This window comes from Cavia porcellus, unplaced genomic scaffold (assembly GCF_034190915.1).
Source record: "Cavia porcellus strain 051 isolate PalLab524CR breed Dunkin Hartley unplaced genomic scaffold, mCavPor4.1 scaffold_1, whole genome shotgun sequence".
NCBI classification, from domain to species: domain Eukaryota; kingdom Metazoa; phylum Chordata; class Mammalia; order Rodentia; family Caviidae; genus Cavia; species Cavia porcellus.
The window spans coordinates 30,835,113-30,862,042 of NW_026947484.1; the positions used below are offsets into that span (position 1 = coordinate 30,835,113).

General features: G+C 38.1%; 1 long non-coding RNA gene and 1 pseudogene across 1 annotated transcript; both read left to right on the top strand.

Moving 5' to 3' along the window:
• LOC100727125 (ribose-phosphate pyrophosphokinase 1-like) overlaps positions 1-11,848 on the top strand; it is a 44,542-nt pseudogene extending 32,694 nt beyond the window's left edge.
• Positions 11,849-22,067: 10,219 nt separating this feature from the next.
• Positions 22,068-26,602, top strand: LOC134475534 (uncharacterized). The gene is made up of 2 exons (XR_010046707.1): positions 22,068-22,582; positions 24,268-26,602. It is a non-coding gene; the product is annotated as an uncharacterized LOC134475534 (long non-coding RNA).
• The last annotated feature ends 328 nt before the right edge of the window (positions 26,603-26,930 follow it).

Genomic DNA, 26,930 nt, shown 5'->3' on the forward strand with positions numbered 1-26,930 from the left:
TGAATGTGTTTTATTTCACAAAAGAAAACCCTTTTTAATGGGGCATGGTGGCACACATCTATAATCCCAGCACTCAGGAGGCTGAGGCAGGAAAATCACTGTGAGTTCAAGGCCAGCATGAACTACATAGTGAGGCCTTGTTTTTTTAAAAAAATTTTAATACAAAATGCATCTGAGTACATACCTGTAATCTCAGCACTCAGGATGCTGAAGCAGAACGATTGCCATGAGTTCAAAGACAGCCTGTACTACATAATGAGATCCTATCTCCAAAAAGCAAAAAGCATTTTTACATATTTGTCATTATAAACTTGGGAAAGGTATAACTACTAGAAAAAAGACAACAAACATTAAAGAATCTAATAGGACTACCTTCCAAAGGTTGGTACTAATTTCTTACTCTTACCACAATAATAAATAATATTTCCCATTCCTTGATAGATATTACTACTAATCTCTGCTCATCAAAAAGTACAGTTGTGTTTTCATTGTCTGTTTGATCATTTTTATGCCTAAATCTTGTAATCTGTACAACTACTTTCAAGATAACAATATGCAATATATGTAGTATTAATTTTCTATTTGTTTTTTTTTAATTCTGTATCATTTTATTCTTGTTTGTTTGTTTTTAAAATAAATAGAGAAAAAGAAAAAGACTTCCCATTTCTCCACACTGGTACCAACATTGAAATTATTATATTAACAGTTATAAATAGGAAGATATTTGGAGGCCAGGCATGGTCATCCCAGCACTCAGGAGGCTGAAGCAGGAGGATCACTGTGATTTCAAGGCCAGTCTGGGCTACAGAGTGAGTTCAAAGCCAACCTGAACTGCATAGTCAGACCCTGTCTAAAAAAAGAAAAGAAAAGACAAAGAAAGAAAGGAAGGAAAAAGGAAAGAAAGAAAGAGAGAGAGAAAGGAAGAAATGAATTTGGAGGTTAGGGTCATTCAATGAGTACTTCAAGAAAATACAAATAGTCTATTCATTACAAGTTCTCTTTTAGCATTGTTGACATCAAGTCAGGTAGGTGGGTGGCCTTTCTCATGCCTCTGAAATAGCACTTGCATTCTTGGGCTGCCAGGATACCAGCTACTATACCAGATACTTTACCCTGGAGCAAGTCAGCATGTGAAGTCTTCCCTTGAACATGCAAAAATACCAGTCCTCACACTGACTGAACAGTTTAGCCTGTGCTCTCTCACCTCAGGGCTGTTCACACTGTCAGTTTCATCTAAGTAGTGCTCAAGTACAAGGTCCCAAAGTGAAAGGTGACCTGACCCCACAGAAAGCAACTTCCATGTCCAACTTCTCCTCTAAGGTGATATAATTGTATTTCTTTGTAGCAGAGAATTTTAGATGTTAAAAATATATATTTGAGACTCCCGTAATAGCATTGTCTCCAGAGACAGATTATCAGCCACATTGGGGGAAAAAAAAAGAGTTGCATTCTCTACAATCTTTGCCCTTCTTTTTCTCTATCTTGTCTCCCCTTCTCACCTCCTTCCTTCCACTCATTGGTAGTTTCTTAATATTGCTCACCTTAGTTCTAACATCTCTTGTCTTTCTCTATGGCAGATTTAAGAGAATAGAGAGACCTCTGGGGAACAGGACTTTATTCCAGGATTTTAGCTATACACTGGCCCAGTGAACTTTTTTGTGTCCAAAATGACTGAGCACTGGACCAAGAAAAGGCTTTATATATAAAGGAAAGGCTTTATACACTTGCCCCAGGGGGTTGGTCTTTGTCACAGAACTTGTAGGCACCCAGAAGGTGAACCAAGGCAGTTTGTTGAGCTGTGATAGTTTTGTATCTTGGTGGCCCTGCTCAGGCATAACAGGATGTTGTTATGGGAAGAGAAGGTTATAAAATCTTACTTACAGGGACAAAAGTTACTGCTTTTATCTGTATTAGAACAGAGAACTACAACCTGGGGAGAGGGGAGGTTGGGAAACTTGATGGTTTCTTTTTTGAATTCTGCTTTATCTCTTCAGTTTGAGCCCACAGCTTGAGTTCCAGAGGCTCTGCAACCAAGACTCTGCAGGGCCTTTACAAGACATTAAGGAGCAAGGGACCCTGCAGACAGATGAGACCTCAACTACAGAAAGACTGCGGTGAATAAGCTTAACTATCATTTGGTCAGCTTGGGAACTACCTCAGGCTTAGTAAAACACATCATGGAGGTCTGACCTTGGGTCTCTATCTAGTCCCTGGCTCCTTCCTCTCTGGCACTTCCCCTTCTCTACTGATGTCTATTCCTTGGATTCGGCCAACCAAGGACTGAAACCTTGGAAACCAAACAAATCTCTCCTTCTTTAAGAATTGGGTATTGTATCCCAGCAACAAGAAAGATGATCAATATAAGGACTTACCCAGGCAATGACAAGAAGATCTATACAAAACAAGTTTATGTGTTTAGTGCCTAGTTTCTGGCAGAAGAAAAAATACCAATATGAGCAACTTGGCACCCTAAGGGAAACCAAGTCACTCAGGCCTTCCTGTATTGTAAATTAAGGAAAGGAGGCACCCCCACTGCAGCAGTCAGGGCTCTGTGCTACTCTGTCTATGGGCCTCAACCAGGGTCACAGATTAACCAAGGAAGTGAGCAAGAAAAGCCACAGCTACCACCATGTATTCGATACCTTACCAAACACATCAAGTTCATGCAGGACATGAGCTTAATAATTTTGTAGCTTTGCCTTATATAAGCAGCATGGCCCACAATTACTTCAGGGATCCAAGGACAAACAGACCTTCAAGTTAACCAAGAAAAATATGGGTCCATGCAACCGGAACTCAGAAGAAAGCAGGGGTAGCTATTCTATTTGCAGACAAAGTGAATTCCAAGCCAAGACCGATTAAGAGAAATAAAGAAGCACTACATCCTCATAAAGGGAACAATTCAAGAGGAAGATATAACAATCATAAGTAAATACGCAATAAATACCTGTACAGCTGGGTGTGGTGGCACATTCCTGTAATCCCAGCACTTGGGAGGTAGGGCAGGGGAATCTTTTGTAAACTTGAGACTAGCCTGGGCTACAAAGTAAGACCTTGTCTCAAAAAAGCAAAAAAAAAAATATTTAATTAAAAAAAATACCAGTGCACCCAACTGTATAAAAAAATACTAATGAACATGAAAAATCAAATAAGCCCTAATACAATTGTAGTGAAAGATCTTAATACTCCACTGTCATGAAAAGACAGATCAACTAGACAAAAAATTAGTAATAAAACATTAGAACTGAATCAAACTTTTGAACCAATGGACTTAGTAGATGTCTATAGAGTGTCTCACCACACAACATCAGAATACACATTCTTTTCAGCTGCATTTAGGACATTCTCCAAAATAGACCACATACTGGTCCACAGAGTATGCATGGTAATTCAAAATATCCCAGGCATACTATCAGACCACAGTGCAATGATATTGGAAATTCTTTGCAAAAGAAACCAAAATAATTTCATAAACACATGGAAATTAAATAGGACCATGCTGACAAACCACTGGGTCACAGATGAAATTAAAGAAGAAATTACACAGTTGAATGATAATGACAATGTAGCATATCAGAATTTATGGAACACAGTGAAAGCAGTCTTAAGAAGCAAATGTTGGGTTGGGGCTGGGAACTTAGCTCAGTGGCATAAGCACCTGCCTTGCAAGCAGGGGGTCATGAGTTCAATCCCTGGTACCGATTAAAAAAAAAAAAAAAGAAGGAAATGTTTATGTAAGCACTCACCTGGCAAGTGCAAGGTTGTGAGCTTGATCTCAGGTACCAAGAAGAAAGAGAAGGAGAAGAAAAAGAAAATTTATAGCAGTAAATACCCATATCAGAAAAACAGTAAGCATATATAAACAACTTAATGGTTAATCTCAAGAAATGGTTAACCTTCTAGAAAAACAAGAGCAGGCCAAGCCAAAGGCTCATACAAGGGACAAAATTATAAAGATCAAAGCAGAAATTAACACATTGGAAACTAAAAAACAATGAATCAAAGAATTAATTCCTTGAAAAATAAAATAAAATTGACAAATCCTTAGCCAACCTTATTTTAAAAAGAAAGAAATCACTCAAATCCACACAATTAGAAATTAAAGAGTGAAATCACAACAGACCCTGAAGAAATCCAGATCATCTATACTTAATTTGAAAACTTGTATTCTAATAAGATGTAAAATACAGAAGAAATTAACAGATCCCTAGATACATATAAATCACCAAAGTTGAATCAAGAAGATATAAAAATTCAAAAAAATATATAAAAATTCTAAATAACCCAAAATCAATCATTGATATTAAAGATGTAATTAAAAACCAATTGTTGTGGTTTATTTAAATGTCCTCCCAAAGATTTATTCAGTTTTAGAAGCAACTGAATCTAGCATTTGTGATTGGTTCATTGTCTAGCACTTGGATTGGTGGTGTGAGCGTTTCACCCGCCCAGACCCGTCCAGTGTGATAGGAAGAAGGTGGTCTTTCTCTTTTGCTTTTGCTTTAGCTTTTACTGCTTGTAGCAGCCATGGAGGCCTGCCCTGCCGCGGCATGCTGCCTTGGAGACAACTGACTATGGACTGAAACCTCCAAGAACTGTAAGAAATACACCTTTCCTTGCCTAATTTTGGGCGTCAGAAATTTTTTCTCAACAATGAGTAAAAAGTAACCAAGACACTTATCAACAAAGAAAATCCCAGTACCTAATGGATTCACTGCTGAATTCTACAAGATATTGAGAGATGATCTAACACCAATATTTCTCAAACTCTTTAATGAAATTGAAAGGGAAGCAATACTCCCAAATACATTCCTGGAAGCAAGCATAACCCTGAAACCAAACCCAGAGAAGGACCCAACTAAGGAAAAGAATTACAGGCCAATTCTACTAATAATCACAGATGCAAAAATCCTTAATAAGATACTGGAAAGGGGCTGGGGATTTAGCTCAGCGGCATAAGCACCTGCTTGCAAGCAGGTAGTCGTGAGTTCGAGCCCTGGTACCGATAAAAAGGAAAAAGACAAAAAAAAAAAAAAAAAAGATACTGGAAAACAGAATGCAGCAAATTGTCAAGAATATTACGCACCATGATAAAATGGTGGGATTCATTGCAAAGATGCAGGGATAGTTCAACATACATAAATCCATAAATGTAATACACCATATTATTATCAACAAGGCTAAGGACAAAAATCATATGATCATCTCAATACATGCACAAAAGCTTTTGACGAAGTCCAGCACCCATCATGATAAAAAAAAAAACCTACAGAAAAGTGAAATACACGGTCTTTATCTCAGTCTGATAAGAGCCATCTATGAAAAACCAAGAGCCAACATCATACTAAATGGACAAAAACTGAAAACTGCCTCTCTAAAATCAGAAACAAGACAAAGATGTCCACTATCTCTTCACTCTTATTCAGCAGAGTCTTGAAACTTTATCTGGAGCGATTAGAGAAAAGAAAGAAATAAAAGAAACCAAAATAGGAAAGAAAAAGTTAAACTACCGTTATTTGCAGATGACATGATACTCTACTTAGAAGACCCCCAAAATACCACTAAAAAACTTATAGATTTAATAAACAAATATAGTAGCATAACTGGATACAAAGTCAACACTCAAAAATCAAGTCTTTCTGTATATGAATAACAAACTCACTGAGAGAGAAATCAGGGAAACAATACCTTTTAACAATAGCATCCAAAAAAATGAAATACCTAGGAATCAATCTAACAAAGGATGTAAAAGATCTCTACTGAAAACTACAGTACTCTGAAAAAGGAGATTGAAGAGGATATTAGAAAATGGAGAGAGATCCTGTGCTCTTAGGTAGAAAGAACCAATATAGTGAAAATGGCCATATTTCCAAAACTGTTACACTGATTCAGTACAATCCCAATCAAAATTCCAATTGCATATCTCACAGAATTAGATAGAACAATCCAAAAATTTACCTGGAACCAGAAGAGATCTAGAATAGCAAAGACAATCCTGGGCAAAAAAGGCAAGGCAGGGGGCAACATAATTGCTGTCTTGAAACTTTACTATAAAGCTACTTGACAGCATAGTACTGGAAAAACAAAAAAACAAAAACAGACCCAAAGATCAGTGGATCAGTGGAACAGATTAGAAGATGCGGGCTGGGGGTTTAGCTCAGTGGCATAAGTGCCTGCCTTGCAAGTGTGTGGTCATGAGTTCGATCTCCAGTACCGATAAAAAAAAAAAATAAAAAATAAAAAAAAGAAAAAGACAAAAAAAAAAAGAAGATGCAGTAACAACTACAGACATATTATGCAACCTTATCTTTGACAAAAGCACTAAGTATTCCCTGGAAGAAAGGTAACCTCTCTAATAAATAGTGCTAGAAAAACTGGCTCTGCACCTTCCAAAGATAAAGATGGACCCATATCTTTCACAATGCACTAAATTTGAAATGGATCAAAGATCCTAACATTGAAAGAGAAACATTAGATCTGCTGGAACACTGAGTAAGTAAAACTCTTGAAGTCATTGGGGTAGGCAAATACTTTATGAACAAAACCCAGATTGCACAGGAACTGTCACAAAGGATCAACAACTGGGATTTTCTCTTACTGAAAAGCTTTTGTACAGCAAGAGAAACTACCAACAGAGTGAAGAGATGACCAACAATGTGGGAGGAAAAGTTTGCCAGCTGTTTGTCAGACAAAGGATTACTATCAAGATCATAAAAAAATCAGCCCTCCCAGATTTAAAGACCCAGTCCAAAAATGTGCATCTGAAATGAACACACGTCTCAGATGAAGAAATACAAATGATAAAGAAATATATGAAAAAATGTTCAACGTCACCAGTCATTCAAGACATGCAAATTAAAACAACACTGAGATTTTACCTCACCCTAGAAAGAATAGCTATTACTAAGAAATAAAGCAATAACAAGTGTTGAAGGAGCTGTGGTGATAAAGGAACCCTTCTCCCCTGATGGTGGGAGTGTAGACTGGTGTAACCACTGTGGAAATCAGTGTGGAGATTCTTCAAGAAACTAGGATTGAAGGTCCCATTTGATCCAGCTATTCTTCTGGGTATCTTCCTAGAATTAAAAACTTCATACCACAATAATATATGTGCACCCATATTCATAGTAGCACAATTTGTAATAGCTAAATCCTAGAAATAACCTAAATGCTCATTGAATGAGAAATGGATTAAAAAGCTGTGTTATTTATACAATGGAGTATTATATGGTCATAAAGAAGGAAAATTGGATAGTTAAGATAGTTATACTATGGATTTCTCTGAGTTGAAGAAGATTTGTGCTAGTATCATTCAAAACAATTGAATGCAGATGTCTTGTGCTCTGGATGACTGATTTGGGGATGACAATACACAATGTGTCTACCATTGTTGTCCCCTAATTGTTGTGTTTTAATTTTTTTTTATTTTTTTCTCTTTGAAATAAAATGGATTTGAAAAGAAAAATGTGAGTACTCTCATTCATGCCAGGAAACAAGTGGACCTGAGCCATGTCCTATATCCTGGATTCCAAGGAAGACTGAGACTCTTCTTGCTTCTGTGCATTACCTTTGCAGATAAAGAAAGGAGGGCACTATTTCTGTAGAACTTCAAGAATGATCACACTTGTTAGAAAGCATTTAACGCAGGTATCATGAAATATTCCCTGAAAAAAATATATTGTGGCTTCTCAAAAAAAAAAAAAGGAAAGGAAAGGAAAGCTCATGGCTTCCAGTATAATAGCCCTGAGCATAAATCTGTACTCCCACCTGCCCACCCATCCCTTCGTATGTGACCTTTGGAAAGACTTTATTAGCAAACCTTTCCTTACTTATAAGACAAAAATGACTCCAATTAATGAAGGCTAAATTTTGTATATAAAACACATAACAGTCCTGGCCAGCCATGGTGGTGCAAGCCTGTAAACCCAGCGCTCAGGAGACAAAGGCAGGAGAAGTGTGAGTTTGAGACCAGCCTGGCCTACATAGCAAGTTCAAGCCAGCCTACACTATATAGTGAGGCCCCCCCCACAAAAAAAACAAGAAAATACACATAATAATTATCAAAATACATAGTTATTATACTGTTATTACAATGACTATTTTTATGAAATTTTTTACTATAAGCTTATTGTTATATAATTAGGAAAAATAGAGCTACTTTTGCTTTTGTTGTGGGATGACAGCAAATGATATATTTTTGTACTATATACAGAAAACTTGATGAGATCATAATTAGAGTTACTTACACACTGACTCTTAGTAGAATACATCATAAAGTATCCAGCCCTCCAGGAAAAATCACTTACTATGTCTCCACTTTTTCCACTATGTTAAACCACATTTTAACAAATATTCTCAAACCTACAACTTTATACAAGTCTCTATAGCCTATAAATAGAACTACTGGATCAAAAGACATACACCTATTTTGAATATTGGTGCATGTTGTTTGGAACATCTTGTGTGAATATTGGGGAATTCTTGTTTCAAACACTATTGGTACAGCTTGTTCAGAACATCTTATTTGGAACATTGGTACATTTTATTTGGTACATCTTGTTGGTACCCACAATACTGGTACATCTATTTAGGAACAATATTGGTATATCTGGTTTGAAATAATACTTTACCAGTAGGGCATGAGTGTCATCATCTTCTGTTGCTGCATAGCAAGTAACCACAAATTTAGAGACTCAAAACTGTTTCTGGGTGACAAAAGCAGGGCTTAGCTGTGTCTTCCCCTGAAAGGTTGGAGAAGAGACATTCCACCAGAGAGCAGAGATCATGGGGCCACATTAGAATTAGTATCACATGAGGGTGCCTAGCTCTTCATTCTAAGACTGAGTGTTATCAATCTTTGCCAACCTAGAGGGCAACAAATTATCTTGTTTTTATTGACATTCTTTGATTATCAATAAAGATAAGTACCTCTTTATATGTTTCCTAGATATTTGGTATTTCTTCTTTTGTGACTTAGCTGTGTCCACCCCTTTCCCAATTTGTTGTTGTTGTTTGGGGAGTGCTTCTGCTTTTATTTTTGTTTTGTTTGCTTCTTTTTTAAAAACAGGGTCTCATTGTGTAGCTCAGGCTGGCCTTTAACTCATTATGTAGTCCAGGCTGGCCTCAAACTCACAGCAATCCTCCTGCCTCAGCCTCCCAGTTCTCTTTGACCAGTCTGTCACTGAGATGTTAGACAGATCAACAATTTCTTATCTACAGTTCCAAAAATTTAAAAAAAAAAAAAAAGAACTCTGAAAACCTTAATTTGTTCACAACCCATTTGGTCACATAAACAAGATTGATCTGAAATCATTTATCACCAGAATCTTTCCTGAAGTGATGTAAAGTTAGCTATTTTATTTAGCTAATTTAAAGTAAATATTCAGTCAGTTGTATGAAGAACTAAAAATATATTTGATTAATTGTATTCTATCCTGGGCTGCACTGGGGATGTTGAATAATATATGTCACTTTCTAAAGTCCCATAAAAATGTCTGCATTCTGAATTATTTATAGTTTCAAGAGCTTTTGACAAGGAGTTATAGTCTTTTTTCATAGATGTTACCAGTTTTTTCCTTTTGTCATTTTCTAACCTATTTTACAAGTTTATATTTTTGATTACTAATGAACTGATTCATTCATTTCACCTAACAGTGGTTTTTAATCCTTTTAAATCTGATTATAGAAAAGTTTCTAGTAACATTTATATATAATTTTACATATAATTTTAGGAGCTTTATTGGCGTGGACACCTGGGAAATTCACTCTTTTGACCTCAATTTGTGTGTGTGTGTGTGTGTGTGTGTGTGTGTGCACCGAGGATCGAACTCACAACCTTGCACTTGTCAGGCAGACACTTATGCCACTAAACTAAATCCCTAGCCCTTGACTTCAATTATTATCTACTTATGAATCAGACTTTTTTTTTGTCTTTCTGAGGCAAGGTTTCACTATGAAGTTTAAACTGGCCTTGAACACATTTTGTAGCCAAGGCTGGCCTTGAATTTAAAGCAATTCTTTTGCCTCAGTTACTTATGTGCTGGGGTTATAAGCATGCACCATCACACCCAGCTGAATCAGATATTTCTTAAACTAGGATTTATTTTCTTTTTTGTTCTGCCATTGCCCCTAGATTTATTTAATAAGTATTTTACCACTATACTCATCAGGCTAGTAAATATCACTACTAGACTATTTCACTAACATCGAGCTCAGCATATTAAAAACTGCAATCATTTCTTATTATGTCAAACTAGAGTCACTTTCTCCTATGTCAAACCAGATCATCTCTTTATATTCATTCATAATGAATGGAATCACTAACCACCAAATGAGTCACCCGAGGATTTGGTCAGCAAGATGGCAGAGTAACAATGCGGAGTGAATGTTGTGTCTAGGCTGACTCTCGTTTTCATTTCCACAGCAGCAGTGATTGCTGACCAAAGAGCACCTAGGGTAGTTGCCCAAGGTACTACATATCAAATCTTAAACAGCTGGTCCCACCAGGATTTACTCCAAAAGATTGCTGACCACTTGGGCTGGAGCTAGGCAGGTGGTAACTAAGAAATTTAGTAATCAGGAGACCTATGTGGAAATTGGTGAAAGTATAATTATAGTAATGTCTCCATTGTTCAAAGCCATTGTGGTGAAATCAGAGACAGTCTAAAGACGCTTTTGATCACAGTTAATGTTTACAAGATTGCTTCTGTCAGCTGACTTACTGCAGTCATCCTATAATTCCCTTATGCCCAGGAGGATAAAAAGGATAAAAGTCAGGCTCCTCCCTCTGCCAAACTTGTGACAAATCTGCTATCTGTAGCAGGTACAGACTGTATTATCACCATGGGTCTACAGGCTTCTCAAATTCAAGGCTTTTTTTTTTTTTTTTTTGACATTCCAATGGATTAATCTGTGTGCAGAGCCAGCTGACCTGAAGTGAATTAGAGAAAGTATCTCTGAATAGAGGAACTGTGCAGTTGTCCCACTAATGTTGTTAGAGCCAAGAGTTACCTCCATTCCAAACCATTTGCCTTGATTCACCAAGAATGAAGGGAGGCCAATGAAGTGAACCACATGCCTCTCACTGGAAATGTGAAAGATAGGGTGACCATCCTTGTGGATGTCATGGCTAATACCTGTAGTACAATCTGCCCTGTGGTTGACAAACTTGTCTCAGTTGGAGCTACCAGAATTTCTGCTATTTTGACTCATGAAAACTTTCATAACCCAGTCATTTTTCCCATCAACAACACCTGCTTTGAAGCAGCAGTATCACTAATCCCATACCCAGGGGGTAGGGGGGAAGATGACAGGTGATTCAGGATCCCTGCAAAACCCATCAGGGAAACTCACAGTGGGAATCTGTTTCCTACCTGTTCAGCCACACCTTTCTAACAGAACAACTTCTGCAGGCTTTTAAACATAAAATTAATCCCACCCCCTGGATTTCCCTTGGCATTTGATGATGAATTCAGTCAGGTATATCAGAATTCATTCCAAACTGGGGAAAGTCAGACTGAGACTGATTGCTGGGATTTCCTACCCACATTGTCTCATTCTGCCTTCCTTGATATTGTGAGCCTTGCAGCTTTAACTAGAGCTCAGCCACTGCGAGATATCAAATTTTCAAGATTATTGTTTAAGGCTGTGATTACAGAAGCTCAAACTCCTTTGTATGTGAATGCTTTAGTGTTCCTCTGTTCAGAACATGTGATGAGTTTTCTAAATTCTGTTCTAAATTACAGCAGCCCCAGCCTGTGAGGCAGAAGCAGACAGCAAGTTTGAGCAACGGTTGGGTGTGATGGTGAAGGTGGGGGAAGGGATGATTCAGTACGGCGAGAGTTTCTAGGAAGGAAGAAGCCTGATGGTCATCATCTGCTCACCAATGTAGCTTGGATTCTGCTTTGCACCTATTCTCATTTGGCTTTATCTACAGATATTCAAACATTTTCCTCACCAAATATCCCCTTGGGCCCAAATGCCCACTGTGCCATTGTCTTTTGGAACACAAACTTGCTTCCTGCTTTATCATTGCTAATGTTCACATTAGACAATTTGCTGTGGCTCAACCTTCTTTCACCTGCTACCACCATGTAGTGCCTTTTGTTAATTTTGTTTTTAGTACCTTTTGATTTAATTTTCATCTCCCTTCCTTGGATCTGTTTGGTATCTCAGGACCTGAGATTTCTGTTAAAAAGATTGGTGTTACTATCTCTTATGTACTAATAAAGTATATGTATGTGAAGAAAAAAAATGAATCAGGTCAGCATGCATGATAGCAACCTCTCCTATATCCTTGCAATCTCTTAATTATATCCACTTCACATTTCCATAGCAACAAACTTGGTTTAGGCCCCTGTTACGATTAATTTGTATGTCCACATGACTAGGCCACAGGGTGCCCAGATACATAGTCAAATGTTACTCTGGGTGTTTCTGGGTGAGATTAACATTTAAATTGGTACTCAGTTGCTGGGCCCCATCTAACATCATTGGACAACAGGTTGATCCCTGAGTAAGAGACGATTTTCCTACCTGACGATTTAAGTTTGGGTTGCTTTTTTTGTTTTGTTTTGTTTTTTGGGACAAGGTCTCGCTATATAGTTCAGCTGGCCTAGAACTTACTATGTAATGACTAGTAAGTTCTAGACTAGTTACCCAGACTAGTCCTGAACTTGTGATAATCCTCCTGCTTCAGCATGCCAAAAGTGCTGGGACTACAGGTCTGCATTACCACACTTGGCGCAGTCTTTAAATCTGAACATGAACAAACGTTGACTCTTCCTATATGATGACCTTCAAAGTGAGGCATTGTCACTTCTTTATTCTCTACAGCGCTGGGCTTGAACTGATACATTGCTTCTGCAAATTTCACACTTGCTATCCTTCAGTCATGTGTATTGATCATCTCTCTCTTATTTTGATTTCTTGGGGGGTTTTTTTGGTTTTATTTTGTCTTTTTTAAGAGAGAGTCTTGCTATGCAGTTCAAGCTGGCCTTGAGCTTACTTTGTAGCCCAGGCTGGTCTCACGAACTTGCAACAATCCTCCCTACCTCAGCCTCCCAAGTGCTGAGATTACTTACAGACATGTGTTACCAGGCCTGGCTGCAATTTCTTGTTTTCTGAGACAGGGTCTCACCATGCAGGCAAAGCTGGTAGCTCAGGTTGGCCTTGAACCTAGCTGCACTGTAAATCTGTGTGCGTATGTATCATTTGGCTCTGCTTCTCTGAAGAATCTTGACTAACATAGTACTGTGAGTTGCCTGAATTACTCTAACAGCCTCCTGAATAATTTCCCTACTGGAGTATTCCCTCCAACCCATGCCATTGTAAACAGGGTGATCTTTTTAAAATATAAATCTGTTATCATTTTCTTACTTAAAACCTTTCAATGACTCCCCATTCCTCTTAGGATAAAGTCTGTACTCCTAATATGGCTTACAAAACTCTTTATCATCTGCAACCCACTTCACTGTTACATGATCTCCCTTATACCTGATCATTTCCCCCAGAACTTGTATTAGTGAATGTTACCAAAAAACTAACAAAAACAAAAAGATTAAGCAATGAAAGGAAGGGGAACAATCATGAAAAAAATTAAAATGCGTTGTATACAGTACATCTACCAGCTCCAGACAAAGAATGCAACCATTATGTACTAAAACTACGTATAATAAAAGTAATGCTTCAGTTGAACCACAGTGATATTTTAGTATCAAGGAAAATGAAAGATCTATGATTTTATCCTCCATGAAAGCTATAGTAGTTCCGTGAATGTTGGCAGAAAATATAAGACTCCAGTGTAGGAGACAAAGGTTGTTATTGCCCCAACTAACAGTAACTAACACATAGTATTAGCACTTTTTTTCTGTAATTCCCACAGAGTATCACAAAGAGTGCTTAGATGACATCTATACACAATAAGTTCCATTACAAAAAGGATCTCCAAGCTTAGAAAATCCAAATCTTAGATTGGATGGCATAGTCCAAAGGTATACACTTTATATATTTTCCAAGGCTGTAAGCAAGCCTGCCCTTTGCTCCAGAAGAAGATATTACCTGTTTCTGCTAGTGCTGTCCCCTATGCAAACCATCTTGGAGCGTCTGGGATAAAGATGATCAGTGCTTCTGCTCACAAGACACAGAAATGCAAGAAGCCATGGAGAACTGTCTCCCAGTAGTGCCTACAATCTCCCAATAGAAACCACAAGACTGCACACTTTCTACCACTGTGCAGTTTCTATAGTCTTGGTTCCTGGAAATGTTTCTGATGATTATGCCACTCCATCAGCCCCTCTAACCTTAGCCACAGAGGCTAGGACCAAATCAATGTGTCTCTGAACAGAAAGATGGGATACCTACTGCAGTGCTGATCTCAGTCATAGCACCAAGAGTCCTGGATTTAACCAGTAATCTCACTGCATAGAGGACAGGAGAGGACAGAGGAGGGAAGGGGAGGGGAGAAGAAAGGAAGGGAAGGGAGGAGAGGGGAGGAGAGGAGAGGAGATTTCTTCAGGAATCAATTTAAATAGATTTTTGACTATAGGTCTCTCATTTTCTCATTCATCCTCTCCTCCAGAAGGACCTACAATCAAAAATTTATTTAAATTGACTTCTGAAGAAACCATTTCAGTGTTCAACAATGTCAGATGGCTCTGAATGGTAGATTTGAAATATCCACTGAATGCTTTCAACACTTGGTTGAGTACCTATTTTTAACAATACACACATTATCAAGCTACAAATGGCCCAGAAACCTAAATACATGACATAGAGTAGTTTCAAGGGCTACAATAGTATGGTTGGAACCTGCTTTGTAACCTAAGGGTCAACAGTAAAAAAGGCACAAGGGATGTCCCTGAGAAGAAGTCAAAGATCTGATGTCATTTTGCCATGAGCAAGGTGGAGCCAGGTGATCTCAAAGCAACACTTTTTCCCACTGCTTGCAGGGAGCCTCCACATGATCACAGTAGGCCTTTACTGTAGGCCACGGCTTCAGTGGTGACTGTACTGTCATATCCAGTGTGATGATGGATCCAGGCAGTAATAACTTGAGAAGGGCCTCAATATTTTTTTTGCACAGCAAATACAGCACTTGGTTCAGCCAGAAGAGCTGACACCATGGCTACAGCTCAATAGACTCCGGCAGGATGAAGTCTTCAAACCATCGCCAAACTGCGGCCAAGCATTTATCATAATTTTTATGAACTGAGCTCCCCATTGATCTAGCAGTGTTGCTTTAGGCAGCAGAACAGTCAATGGCATGTGCTCAGGGGGACAGGAGCCCCCTTGTCATATAAAACAGAGGATGCTGCTGGGGCCAGGTCTGCTATATTCTTAAATATGACATATTCTCCTGACAGTAATGTTTGATCTTTCCTACGCTGAGTCCAATTAACTTACCCCAAAAAAGGACTACCACGTCACAGAGTCACAAGGCCTTCATTGTACAGTCTAAAGAACAGCCCAGGGGCTGGGGATTTAGTTCAATGGCATAAGCACCTGCCTTGTAAGCAGGCAGTCGTGAGTTTGATCCCTGGTACCGATAAAAACGAAAAAGACAAAATATATATATATATATATATATATATATATATATATATATATATAAAGAACAGCCCAGGAGTGAGATAACAGGTCCTTTTCAAAAGAGGGATACCAGAAAGTGATATCAGACTGACACAGTCCAAATCATCATAGTGCCTCTAGATGAAGGATGCTTCCTTTTATTAGGTTAATTTGTTAAATCATTAGTTATAGAGATTTGTGGCTGAAAGGAGTCACCCAGGTTGTCAGGACCCAAAGATATGAACAGTTCTCTGTGTGCATCTCTCGGACTCCCCCCTGGTACTTACAGCATTCAACATGGAGCCATGCACAACATCAACACCAATTACAGCATATATCCACATGGAACCCACAGTAGTAAGTGAAATAGGCCCAAAGAGTCCCATGCAACAAGGTCACATTAATTTTCCTTCTCCACTGCAAATATTGCCTCAATTCAGACAGTTGAATTCTAGTACCCTCTACCAAGGAAGAACTAGTGCCTTATGTGATCATAGCCAATGAAGCGAAAAAAGTCTATCTCCCTTTCTACACAAATTTCCCTAGTATCCTCAGGACAGTGTGTATTGGGTCTCAACCTTAATCATTTTGTCCTTAAGTAGCAAAGATCAGGGTAGAAGTAAAGTGCTGGGCATGGTGGCACACAATTGTAATCTCAGCACTAGGGAGGCTGAGGAGAATCACTGTGAGTTCAAGGACAGCCTGCACTATGTGGAGAGACCCTTTTCAAGAAAATAAATGAAAAAAAAAAAAAAAGATAGACACAGAGCATGCAATCAGGGACACAGAAACACAGTTCTCAGAAAAAAATTAGACTTTGCATTCATATCATTTTCAAATGGCCACCCCCTCTTGGCTCACCTGAAAAAATTGCCAAGGTTTTCAGAAGACCCAACGCTCTGTACCCAACAGCACCTTCTTCACTGCTGACACTTTTTCAGCTTTGAAGATTCCTTGGCTGAGAAACCACAGCCAATCCTTAGGCTTGGCAGTGGAATCTATTGTCCCACTGCTGGAGATTCCCTTCCCATACTACCCAGAGGAGAGTGACCAATTACCAAGGCCCCACTTACTTTGTCTCTTCCCTTTTTTCACTACACAGTGGATTCTTAATCCCCTAAATCACTCAAAACTTAGACAAAAGCATTCTCTACTGAATCCTAGGGAGCAGTCTCACCTCCAACTCTGGTTTGTGGGGCCATTGTCCTTCCTCTTCCAAATGACATCATTAGGCAGCATCCCATCCTGATCACTGCTAACAACTGCGAAGGCTTTGAGATTTCACTCTACTTGCAAGTTAACAAATTAGCTAACACAGTTTTATAGAACCGGGCAGAAACATGAGATTCTGGGGTCAAAGACAAAGGATGTTACTACTTACAACAAAGGCCACGGTATCAAGATTATTATTGTTGTTGTTCTGATAATCTATTGCAGGCTGACCAGACCAGCCACCTACCACACGAGTGGCTGGTGAACAGCTTAAAGAGAAAAATGCTATAATTTTTAGGGCTCTAGGAGGATCAAAACCCTCTAACTGAATTCAGGATTTCCTGGGGTTGAGACAAAGAACTTCTCTGGGAGGCCCATACTTACTTTGTTTTCAAACAAAGGATGGTGATACTGAAGTCAGTAGCAGAAACTGAGCGGGACCTTGGAAGTCAGTTCAAAGACTTCTCCAAGCATTTAATTTTGCCAATTAGAACTGTCTTATCTCTAAGGTTGGCAGCTTTATTGTTGTGGAACAGAGGGAATCAGCAGCCCATGTTCTTGGTTGCCTCACCTATGGCTGACTTCAGAGCACTATGCATTTGCTCTTTCTTTTTTCTCTCTTTTTTTTTTTTTAGACAGGGTCTCTATGCAGTTCGGGCAGGCCCTGAGCTCACTTTGTAGCCCAGGCTGATCTCAAACTCGCAACAATCCTCCTGCCTCAGTCTCCCAAATGCTGGGATTACAGGCATGAGCCACCATGTCCAGCCTTTATACACTCTTTCCAACACAGTCAGAGGCCCCTGTGTTCAGCAACTTAACCTTATACAGCTGGATCTCCAACAGCTACCAACCCCAATTCCCACAGGGCAATGCAGAGGGCCAGGTGATGCCAGTGTATGCAATGGATTCTGTTACAAGAGAGGAACTCTGAGGATAGGGACCCTAAATATTTTATAATGCCCTTTATTTTAAGTGCACCCTGTTTTTCTAGGCTCTGAGCAAACCTGCCCTTTGCTCTGGAGGGAGACACTAATGGGGATCACTACATTCTCTAACTCTTCTATTTTCTCTCCTTGTCCTTAAAAATCATTCCATAATTAAGGCAGTCATTTCTTTCCTAGCAAGAAATATGTAACAACAAGTGGGCCATGAAGAACTGTCTAATACTTTATTTAAAAAAAAAGAAAGTAGAGCTTCTGGGAGAACACGGCAGACTGATAACAGCAGCCATGGAGGCTCTCTGAGATTACCAGCTTAGAATCTAGGAATGATGCTGTGTGAGGAGTCCTAAGCAAGGGGGAGATATACCCTGCCGACCCAAGAACAAAATAAGCTGAGAGAAACCAACTGGAAATGCAATCCCGATGCTATAACAGGAACAGATAAAATCTCAGCGCAGAAGCTGGAACCCACACCTCTGGAAGCCCCGATTTGAATTTCCTGCTGCCACTGCAGCGTCCCATTTGGCACAACAGGGAGCGAGAATGCACAAAAGCTCTGAGAGCGGGAATCCATGAACCAAATGGAGTTGAGAGCCGGCCTGGCAGGGAGCCCTGCATCAACCTGTGGTGAGTGAGAGGAACAAGGACCCTTTCATAGACTCGGAGGCTCCAACAGAGGACATTCTGGGACTGGGCAGACTAGCCGGAACAGGACACTGCAGTGACTTTAGTCGCATATTCCCCTCTCAAGCGGGATTGGTGGGGAGTGCCTGGCCTGGTGATGCAGACTAAGATCCAGTAGGCTAGCCCAAAGCAGGTCCCAGTGCCTGGCAGTGCACCCTAGCAGTGAAGCCTTCAGTAGGTTGATCTGGAGGGGCGGACCCAGCAGAGGCTGCCCAGGTCTGTGTCTCCCTAGTACACTGCAGTGGGCAGGAACACCTAGCCAGTGGAATTCAAACAAACTGTAACAGACAAAGAGAAAAAAAAAAACTCCTATATATGCTTGTATGGAAGGAACAAAAAGTATGGGAAGAGGGAACAGTAAGAAAGGGTCCTCAGTCCCCAATCCTGAGAATACTGATCCAGGAAAGGGAAATGCAAAGGAGAATGAGAACAGCAAATATGCAATATCAGACACGGCACCTATAGACATAAAGCAATATCTCCGAAGCCTCATAGATGAGTTCAAAAATGAAGTATTTAATGAAATAAAGCAAGAAATAAGTAGAATAGTTAGAGAAATGCTAAGCACCACTCAAGAAAAAACAGATGGTGGAATGGAAGAACAGAAAAAGAGGGGAGAATTGTTTGATGGAGAAAATAGAGAAAACATAGAATACATGAAGCAGGTTCAAAGAGATTACCAGGAAACTAAATCTCTATTGAAAGCTGGCATAACAGCTTGAAAGAAACTAAGAATAGATTATCTGAACTAGAGGACAGATTTGTAAGGGGGGAGCATGAAATGAAAAACTTCTTAAAAATAACAAGAAAACAAACAGCAATAATACAAAGGCTAGAAGATGATAAGAGGATCTATAACTTAAGAACATAAAAGAAGAAGTAGGAACACAAACAAATGGACTACAAAAGCTACTCACAGAAATAATCCAGGATAATTTCCCTAATTTAGCAAAAGGTAAAGATACTCAGATGTATGAGGCATACAGGACCCCAGCCACCTACAACCCAAACAGAGCAACACCCAGGCATATAATAATCAAAATTCCAGAAATCCAATATAAGAACAGAATATTAAATGCTGTCAGAGACAAGAAACAGATCAATTACAAGAGAACACCCATCAGAATTACAGCAGACTTCTCGGCACAAACCATCAAATCACGAAGAGCGTGGGGGGAAATAATTCAAGCTTTGAAAGATAATAACCTCCAGCCAAGATTGATATATCCTGCACAACTGTCCCTAGAAATTGATGGAAAAACAAGGTGCTTCCAGGATAAAGAGGAACTAGGGGAATTTGCAGCCACCAATTCAACTCTACAGAGAACATTGCAGGATATTCTAAAAAAGAAAAATACCAAGATTCCAGAAACAGTGGCAGAGAGGCCACAATGAATGGAGCAGAAAGCGAAATGAAGAAGACAAACTGACAACTAATGGCAGAAAAAGAGCTCAACAGAAATGAGGCAGAGAAGATTGGATGGTAGGAACAGCTATTTTAGAGAAAACAAGACATCATAATAGGCAGTGCTGATTTAATATCATTTTGTTTTGAAGTCCCATCAAGCTTTTGTTCTTCTGTCTCCATCGGTCTTAACATGTTGTATCTTATTGGATTTTATTATATATGATAATATAAACAAAAACTTTTATAGACAAAGAGATTATACAGAAACCATTGTTCATTTTCTGTTAGTTGATTCTAAATACCCTGTAATACTGTCATTCTCTTGAATGGTTTTACATTGTCTTGATATGTTTGATGCTACAGTATATGAAGTTATACTCAAAGATTTCAAGGAAAGAGACACTATGGTAACTAATTTTATGTCAGGATTATCTTGTGGTGAAACACTATTTTGCTTAAATAGTTATGTTTTTACCTGCATTGTTTTGTTGTTATGCCCTCTTTTATCTCGATCTCCTTTTTTTATTATTTACTTTTTCATTTTTATCCCTTTAATTAAGGGAAAAATAAATAAAAATAGCAGGATATGTTATAGCAACCCACTTTGATTTCCTATTAACTTGATTTGAAACCCTGTATTACTCTCACCATCTTGTTTTGACTGATTTTCCTCTATTCTGTTTTGCTTGATAGTACTAAGTTCGAAAGTATAGGCAACAACTATGAAGACAATAAGATCCATTATGACGCCCATTCTGGCTGACTATTCTCTTCTATTGAAGTCCTGTAATGTCTCCAATGTTTTGGTTTTATTGGTTTTGTTCTTTACTGTTTTGTTCAATTTTATTATAACTGATGATATAGGCAATTCTTTTTAAGATAGCAAGAGGCATTATGGTAACCATTGTTGATCACCTTGTATTTTGTTTTTATATTGTGTATTATGTCCATCCTTTTGATTTGAATGATTCTGTCCTGTTATGTCACATTTAGTTTTACTCTCTTCAAAAAAAAAAAAAGTAATAAGAACAGTGGGAGTAATAAAACCCAAAATGTGTAATTGTCATTATACAAAATAGAGGAAAAGAAAGTGCTCTAAAGGACATAACTGCATGTATATTTAAGTGTATAATATAGGTAACCATATTATTGAGTTTTATTGGATCATTAAACAGAACTGTTTGCAGTCTCACTGTTTGAATGTCCACTCTATATGCTTTAATTTTGTAACTTGAACAACTATTTCTAAGATGACAATATGTAATCTATTAACTAGTGATTTTCTACTGTTTATTTTTTCTGAAATTCTGTATAACTTGTACCCTTTTCTGGTTTTTTTTTTTTTTTTTTTTTTTTTTTCTCCTTAAATTAAAAAAAAAAACTCTAAAAAAAAAAAAAAGAAAAAGAAAGTAGAGTATCTGCCTACTTGTTAGTTACTAGCAAACACACTATACATTTGTAGGTTGGTGAGAATATACCTCCTTGATCACTTCCCAATGGATGTGCTCCTATTCCTCTTTCTGATTCTCCTCAAGATTTTCCATAGGAATAAACTCATCTTCCATAAATCTTACAGCCCAAAGCTCATAAAATCATCAGCTACACAACAGCTATTTTTTTTTTTTTTTTTTGGTTCCAGGTATCGAACTCTCAACCTTGCGCTTGCCAGGCAGGCACTTATGCCGCTGAGATAAATCCCCAGCCAGCCCTGCAACAGCAATTTAATGAATTTCAGTAAAAAATGAGGATGAATTAAAGATTTCTAAGTAGAAGGTCAGGTAGGTAATTTGATTACCCATCTATTAAACTAGTAATTCTCATTATCCCCTGTCTCCAGCTCACAATGGGAATATTAGACATCCACTTGTCATCCAGGAGTGGTGGTGCACGTCTGTAATCCCAGTGCTCAGGAGGCTGAAGGAGGAGCACTGTGAATTCCAGGCCAGCCTTAACTACTAGCAAGCCCCTGTCTCAAGACAAAAAAAGACAACAAAACAAAAGATACCCACTTATCAGCAGTTCTTTATGGGAAACAATTGAGGAATGGCAAAACTGAGCATTAATGAGCAAATTCTAAGTTAACTTTTTGTATTCCTTATCTTGCCTGAGAATATCACATCTTATTGCAATGTGAAAGTATGAACATAGCTCACCTATAACCATATCCAATTTTTAACTACTTCAAAATTAGATACTATTCTCACCAATATAATTACATATATAATTGTGATTATAGAAATAGATTCTTTTTTTTTTTTTTTTTTTTGGTCTTTTTCGTAGATTCAGATCTACACAATTAGGAATGAAAAGGGTAAAATATCATAAAAGACCCTGCAGAAATCTAGAAGATCATCTATACCTACTTTAAAAATTTGTATTCTAAGTAGTTGGAAAATACAGAAGAGACTTCCGGGAGAACATGGTGGATAGATAGCAGCAGCTACGGAGGCTCTCTGAGAAACTGCACTTAAAATCCAGGAATGGTATGGTATGAGAAGTCCTAAGCAAGGGGAGATACACCCTGCCGACCCAGGAATGAACTAAGCTAAGAGAAACCAACTGGAATCCAATCCTGGTGCTATAACAGGAACAGATAAAATCTCATCGCAGGAAGCTAGAACCCGCGCCACTGGAAGCCGCGATTTGAATTTCCTGCTGCCGCTGCTGCATCCAAATCTTCAAGGCAAGGAGAGAGACGCGTGATAGCTCTGAGAGCAGGAATCTGCGGAGCTGAGAGCAGGACTAGCAGGGAGCCGTACATCGACTTGTGGTGAGTGAGTGGAACGGGGACCCTTTCATAGAGTAGGAGGCTCCAGCAAAGGACATACTGGGACTGGGCAGACTTGCTGGAACAGGACGCTGCAATGACATTAGCCTTATATTCCCCTCTCAAGCGGGACTGGTGGGGAGTGCCTGGCCTGCATGACGCGCTAAGACCCAGTAGGCTAGCCCAAACCAGGTCCCAGCGCCTGGAGGTGCACCCTTGTGGTGAAGCCTTTGGTAGGTTGACCTGGAGGGGTGGGCCCAGCAGAGGCTGCCCAGGTCTCTGTCTCCCTAGTACACTGCAGTGGGCGGGAACACCTAGCCGGTGCAATTCAAACAAACTGTAACCGACAAAGAGAAAAAAATTGGGCCTCCTATATATGCTTGTATGGAAGGAACAATCTGAAAAGTTTACATAGTGTATGATTCCATTTATGCAATATTTTTGAAACGACAAAATTATTGTGACAAAGAATAAATCAGCATTTAGTATCATCTTGCTTTGAAGTCCCATCAAGCTTTTATTCTTCTCTCCATTGGTCTTAACAGCTTGTATCTTACTGGATTTTATTATATGTGATAATATAAGCAAAAACTTTTATAGACAAGGAGCTGATACAGAAACCATTGTTCATTTTCTGATAGTTGGTTCTAAATACCCTGTAATACTGTCATTCTCTTAAAGGGTTTTACATTGTCTTGGTATGTTTGGTGCTACAGTATACGAAGTTATACTCAAAGATTTCAAGGAAAGAGACAGTATGTAACTACTTTTATGTCAGGATATCTTGTGGTGAAACACTATTTTGCTTAAATGGTTATGCTTTGACCTGCACTGGTTTGTTGTTATGCCCTCTTTTATCTAGATCTCCTTTTTTAAAAATTATTTATTTTTATCTTTTTAATTAAGGGAAAAAATTTTTAAAAAGCAGGATACATTATAGTAACCCACTTTGATTTCCTATTAACTTGATTTGAAACCCTGTATTGCCCTCACCATCTTGCTTTGACTGATTTTCCTCTATTCTGCTTTGCTTAATAGTACCAAGTTCAAAAGTATAGGCAACAACTGTGAAGACAATAAGATTCATTATGACACCCATCCTGGTTGACTATTATCTTCTTTTAAAGTCTTGTAATGTCTCCAATGTTTTGGTTTTATTCTTTACTGTTTTGTTCAATTTCATTATAACTGATGATATAGGCAATTCTTTTTAAGATAGCAAGAGGCAGTATGGTAACCATTGTTGATCACCTAGTATTTTGTTTTTACATTATCTATTATGTCCCTCCTTTTGATTTGACTGACTCTGTTCTGTTATGGCAATTTGGTTTTACTGTCTTCAAAAAAAAGTAATAAGAACTGTGGGAGTAATAAAATTGTCATTGTACAAAAGAAAGAAAAATAAAGTGCTCTAAAGAATATAACTGCATATATATTTAAGTGTATAAGATAGATAACCATATTATTGAGTTTTGTTGGATCATTGAACAAAACTGTTTCCAGTCTCACTGTTTGAAAGTCCTTTATATGCTTTAATTTTGTAACTTGAACAACTATTTCTAAAATAACAATATGTAATCTATTAACTAGTGATTTCCTACAGTTTATGTTTTCTGAAATTCTGTATAACTTGTACCCTTTTTCTATTTTTTTCTTTTTCTCCTTAAATAAAATAAATAAATAAAAAGAAAATACAGAAGAAATGGACAGATCTCTAGATACATATGAATTATCAAAGTTGAATTAAGAAGATATAAAAATCCTAAATAACCCAATGTCAATCAGTGAAATCAAAGATGTAATTAAAAACCTATCAACAAAGAAAAGCCAAGGCCTGGCAGATTCACTGCTGAATTCTACAAGAAATTGAGAGAAGATCTAACACCAATATTTCTCAAACTCTTCAATGAAACTGAAAGGGAAACAATACTCCCAAATTCATTCCTGGAAGCAAGCATGACCCTGAAACCAAAACCGGAGAAGGACTCAACTAAGAAAGAGTATTACAGGCCAATTCTGCTAATGAAAACAGATGCAAAAATCCTTAATAAGATACTGGCAAACAGAATGCAGCAAATCGGATTATATACCATGATAAAATGGGATTCATCCCAAGGATGCAGGGATGGCTCAACATATGCAGATCAATAAATAAATATAATGCACATATTAACAGAGTCAAGGACAAAAATCATATGATCATCAATAGATGCACAAAAGCTTTGGACAAAGTCCAGCACCCATTCATTATGAAAAAGAAAACCTACAGAAAAGTGAAATACATGGTCTTTATCTCAATCTGATAAGAACCACCTATGACAAACCAACAGCCAACATCACACTAAATGGACAAAAATTTAAAACTATCTCTCTAAAACCAGGAACAAGACAAAGATGTCTACTGCCTTCACCCTTATTCATAGTCCTGGAAATATTAGCTGGAACAATTAGACAAGAGAAAGAAATAAGGGCTGTGGATTTAGCTCAGCCGCATAAGCACCTGCCTTGCAAGCACGCAGTCCTGAGTTCGATCCCTGGTACAAAAAAAAAAAAGAGAGAGAGAGAGAGAGAGAGAGAGAGAGAGAGAGAGAGAGAGAGAGAAACAAATAAAAGAAACAAAGATAGGAAAGGAAAAGTTAAACTACCGTTATTTGCAGATGACATGATACTCTACTTAGAAGACCCCAAAACACCACTTAAAAACTTACAGATTTAATAAACAAATTCAGTAGCACAACTGGATACAAAGTCAACACACAAAAATCAAGTCTTCCTGTTTATGAATAACAAACTCACTGAGAGAGAACTCAGTGAAACAGTATCTTTTACAATAGTATCCAAAAAAATGAAATACCTAGGAATCAACCTAACAAAGAATGTAAAAGACCTCTACACTGAAAACTACAGTACTCTGAAAAAGGAGATTGAAGAGGATATTAGAAAATGGAGAGAGATCCTGTGCTCTTGAGTAGGAAGAACCAATACAGTGAAAATGGCCATATTTCCAAAACTGTTACACTGACTCGGTACAATCCCAATCAAAATTCCAATTGCATATCTCACAGAATTAGATAGAACAATCCAAAAATTTACCTGGAACCAGAAGAGATCTAGAATAGCAAAGGCAATCCTGGGCAAAAAAGGCAAGGCAGGGGGCAACATAATTTCTGTCTTGAAACTATACTATAAAGATACTTGATAAAAACAGCATAGTACTAGCAAAAAACAAACAACAACAAAACCCAGATTGCACAGGAACTGTCACAAAGGATCAACAACTGGGGTTTTATCTTACTGAAAAGCTTTTGCACAGCAAGAGAAACTACCAACAGAGTAGAGAGACAACCGACAATGTGGGAGAAAAGATTTGCCAGCTATTTCTCAAAAAAAGGATTGCTATCAAGAACATATAAATAACTCAAAAAATCAGTCCTCCCATATTTAAAGACCCAATCTAAAAATGAGCATCTGAGATGAACACACACATCTCAGATGAAGAAATACAAACAGCAAAGAAATATATGAAAAAATGTTAACATCACTGGTCATTCAAGACATGCAAATTAAAACAACACTGAGATTTTACCTCACCCTAGAAAGAATAGCTATTACTAAGAAATAAAGCAATAACAAATGTTGAAGGAGCTGTGGTGATAAAGGAACCCTTCTCCACTGGTGATGGGAGTGTAGCCTGGTGTAACCACTGTGGAAATCAGTGTGGAGATTCTTCAAGAAATTAGGATTGAAGGTCCCATTTGATCCAGCTATTCTCCTTGTGGGTGTCTTCTTAGAATTAAAAACTTCATACCACAATGATATATGTGTACCCATGTGCACAGCAGCAGTTTGTAAATAGGTAGATCCTAGAAACAACCTAAATGCCCATCGACTGGGGGAATGGATAAAAACATGCAGTACTTTTATACAATGGGGTACTATTCGGCCATAAAAGACAAACTGAAGACTTTATAGGTAAATGGAGACCATACTCATAAGTGAAATAAATCAGACATGCATGGGTAATCACTGAATTGTCTCATTATTGTGAGCTGAAACAATATGCACATGTGTGTGTGTGTGCGCACGCGCGTGTGCACACAGAGTTAAAATGTTTGTACTATGGATTTCTCTGAATTTATTTAAAGGAAAGATTTTGCAAGTATCATTCAGGCAATTTAATGCAAATGTCTCATGCTCTGCATGAATGATTTGGGGATGACAATGCTCAGTGTACCATTTTTGCCCCCCATTGAGAGGTTTTGAAACTTTTTTTCTCTTTGAAATAAAATGGATTTAAATATATATAGATACATAGACAGACAGACAGACTGACAGATAAATAGAAAGAAAT